We start from the raw sequence: 3,683 nt of genomic DNA on the forward strand, positions 1-3,683 counted from the left end.
ATTTCCGAAAGAACAAACAGCACATGTACAGGGTGATTCAAAAATAACTGTACACACTTCATGGGTGTAATACATGCATCAAAATAAGTGTAAAATGTCAAATAAGGTTTCGTTTGAAACTGCTTTCCGAGATATTCAGTATGGCAGGGATCACAAGTGCAACACTAAAAATTACTCAACTCCGCCCGTACAGGGCAAGAAGAACCAACAGTACCGACCGACCGCCGTGTCATCCTCAGCCCACAGCCGTCACTGGATGCGGATATGGAGAGGCATGTGGTCAGTACATCGCTATTCTAGCTGTATGTAAGTTTAGGAGACTGGAGGCTCTACTTCTCAATCAAGTAGCTCCTCAGTTTGCCTCACTAGGGCTGAGTGCACTCCGCTTGCCAACAGCGCTCGGCATACCGAATGGTCACCCGTCCAAGTGCTAGCCGAGCCCGACAGCGCTTAACTTCGGTGATCTGACGGGAACCGGTGTTACCACAGCGGCAAGGCCGTTGGCACAAGTGCAATACTAAATTAATTCTTTTCAGAATGCAACGGCACGGATGTACCCGAAATTGGAGACACTTATGTACAGTACATTTTTGCACAACATGTTCAAAATGACGTCCATGTAGACGAAGACAGTGATATACCCGACGCCTTACCGATCTAGGAATCTTGCAGTCTCGGTTCATCTCATTCTGCACCGATATTTCCAATCCGCCGCTATAGTTGTGCTACATTCTCAATTGCAGCATGCATGAGCTCCATGAGACGGCGCCAAAGGTGAAAGCCCTGGGGGGTAAAGATCAGGCGTGCCAAGCACACTGCTCCCGTTCGACCTGTCCACTTCCTGGGATAAACAACATGGAGGTACTCTCTCTTGCCTCGCAGCCTGAAATGTGTAGGGGCACCGTCTCATTTTCCAAAAACTATCGGTACACACTGCCTGTCGCACGCTGTGGAATAACACGACGTCCGAGTAACTACTTGTCCACCATACTACACGGAATGTTCACAGGAAAACGATGTTGATATTGTCTTGCTGCAGTTGCGCGAGGATTCTCATACACCCACACGTGCATGTTATGAGCGTCCACTACGCCTGTACGAGTAAAGATGCTCTCGTCCCTAAACAGCACCCGATAAACAAACAGTGATTCGGTAGCATAGCGCTCGAGTAACCACTATCAGAAATTCTGACGTCCAGCGTCATCTACAGGCGACAGCTCCTGTACCTTCTGCAGGTGAAAAGGTGGAATTACTGTCTCCGTAGCAGGCGCCATAGAACTGATTGAGGAACTCCTATAGTGCCACTTACTTATACGGTGGGTAGTTAACCGTCGGATCTTCGTCTGCCATTTCCAGGATCTTCTAAACACCTATGGTGTAACGCCTACCACAAATGACATTATGTACCATAGCTCGAAAATAAATCAATTTCAGACAAAACTTTATTTCACTTTTTAGTCTTATTTTGATGCATACTTAATACCCACGAAATGTGTACTTACTGTACATTTGCAGAATCCGTTACTGTATACTTGCAGAATCCGTGAGCCGTCGTTAAAATCCGCTCGTGTGTGGCCGGCTAATCTGCGGCGATCTGAGTCACCGAAGAACGGCCGATTGCACCGTGTAGCTCCGCGGTGGCCACTTGGCGTCCTTAAGTCGAATACTTGTCGCCTCCTATGCGTGTGCAAACTATACCTTTACGATAGTGAAGACCCACACTAAACAGTGTCGACCACGGAGAGCCGAACTCTAGCGTAATCCCCAATATCCTACGGCGCATACGTAACGTGATTCCACGTCGAAAGCCTGTTAACTCGAAACGTGCTGTCATGTTCACAAGATACGTACAGGGTATGGACGAAAATCTAGTAACACCGCGAGGAACTGATTCTTGGACATAAAGGCAGATGATAGCTAAGCCGGCAGATTGCGCTATTGTGTTTGACCACGAATGGCACCCGTGCAGTGTCCTCGATACTTTGCAAGTGACAGTCGAGATCAGAACAATGTCCTTTGTAGCTGTGAGTGTATTACGTAGGACATAACTGAATTCGGACGTAGCGCTCGTATGGTGGTAACCGTGGTAGCCGATGTGTGTGGCCCTTCAGGAGGCACCATATTGAAGATTTATACGGGCATACAAGGAATGCATCATCCACACAATTCCGAAGACGGCAAGAGCTGACAAGTGCGAGAATTATCGCACAATCAGCTTAACAGCTCATGCATCGAAGCTGCTTACAAGAATAATATGCAGAAGAATGTAAAACAAAATTGAGAATGCGATAGGTGACGATCAGTTTGGCTTTAGGGAAAGTAAAGGGACGAGAGAAGCAATTCTGACGTTACGGCCAATAATGCAAGCAAAGCTAAAGAAAAATCAAGACACTTTCAAAAGATTTGTCGACCTGGGAAAAGTGTTCGAAAATATAAAATGGTGCAGGCTGATTGAGATTCTGAAAAAAGTAGGGGTAAGCTACAGGGAGAGACGGGTCATATACAATATGTACAACAACCAAGAGGGAATAAGAAGAGTGGACGCTCAAGAACGAAGTGCTCGTATTAAGAAGGGTGTAAGACAAGGCTGTAGCCTTTCGCCCCTACTCTTCAATCTGTACATCGAGGAAGCAATGATGGAAATAAAAGAAAGGTTCAGGAGTGGAATTAAAATACAAGGTGAAAGGATATCAATGATACGATTCGCTGATGACATTGCTATCCTGAGTGAAAGTGAAGAAGAATTAAATGATCTGCTGAACGGAATGAACAGTCTAATGAGTACACAGTATGGTTAGAGAATAAATCGGAGAAAGACGAAGGTAATGAGAAGCAGTAGAAATGAGAACAGCGAGAAACTTAGCATCAGGATTGATGGTCACGAAGTCAATGAAGTTAAGGAATTCTGCTACCTAGGCAGTAAAATAACCAATGACGGACGGAGCAAGGAGGACATCAAAAGCAGACTCGCTATGGCAAAAAAGGCATTTCTGGCCAAGAGAAGTCTACTAATATCAAATACCGGCCTTAATTTGAGGAAGAAATTTCTGAGGATGTACGTCTGGAGTACAGCATTGTATGGTAGTGAAACATGGACTGTGGGAAAACCGGAACAGAAGAGAATCGAAGCATTTGAGATGTGGCGCTATAGACGAATGTTGAAAATTAGGTGGACTGATAAGGTAAGGAATGAGGAGGTTCTATGCAGAATCGGAGAGGAAAGGAATATGTGGAAAACACTGGTAAGGAGAAGGGACAGGATGATTGGACATCTGCTAAGACATGAGGGAATGACTTCCATGGTACTAGAGGGAGCTGTAGAGGGCAAAAACTGTAGAGGAAGACAGAGATTGGAATACGTCAAGCAAATAATTGAAGACTTATGTAGCAAGTGCTACTCTGAGATGAAGAGGTTAGCACAGGAAAGGAATTCGTGGCGGGCCGCATCAAACCAGTCAGTAGACTGAAAAAATAAAAAAATAAAAATAATAAGGAATGCGGAAAAACATCATCCATTGAATGAGAACGCAGACCAAAGTCTGTATCGAGTGATCGTGACGTATATGCGATTAACAGGAGAACTTATCCGCGAACCCATAGAACCGCCACTACGAGGCAACGGCAGAAAATCATTTGGTCGGATGAGTCTTATTCCTCACTGTTTCCAATTTGTGACCGAACTT

The 3,683-nt window shown here is 45.2% G+C and overlaps 1 pseudogene; it reads right to left on the reverse strand.

The window, feature by feature from the left end:
* Positions 1-387: 387 nt before the first annotated feature.
* On the reverse strand, positions 388-505 carry LOC124709455 (annotated as a pseudogene).
* Positions 506-3,683: the final 3,178 nt, after the last annotated feature.

Source organism: Schistocerca piceifrons, chromosome 7 (assembly GCF_021461385.2).
Source record: "Schistocerca piceifrons isolate TAMUIC-IGC-003096 chromosome 7, iqSchPice1.1, whole genome shotgun sequence".
Taxonomy (NCBI): domain Eukaryota; kingdom Metazoa; phylum Arthropoda; class Insecta; order Orthoptera; family Acrididae; genus Schistocerca; species Schistocerca piceifrons.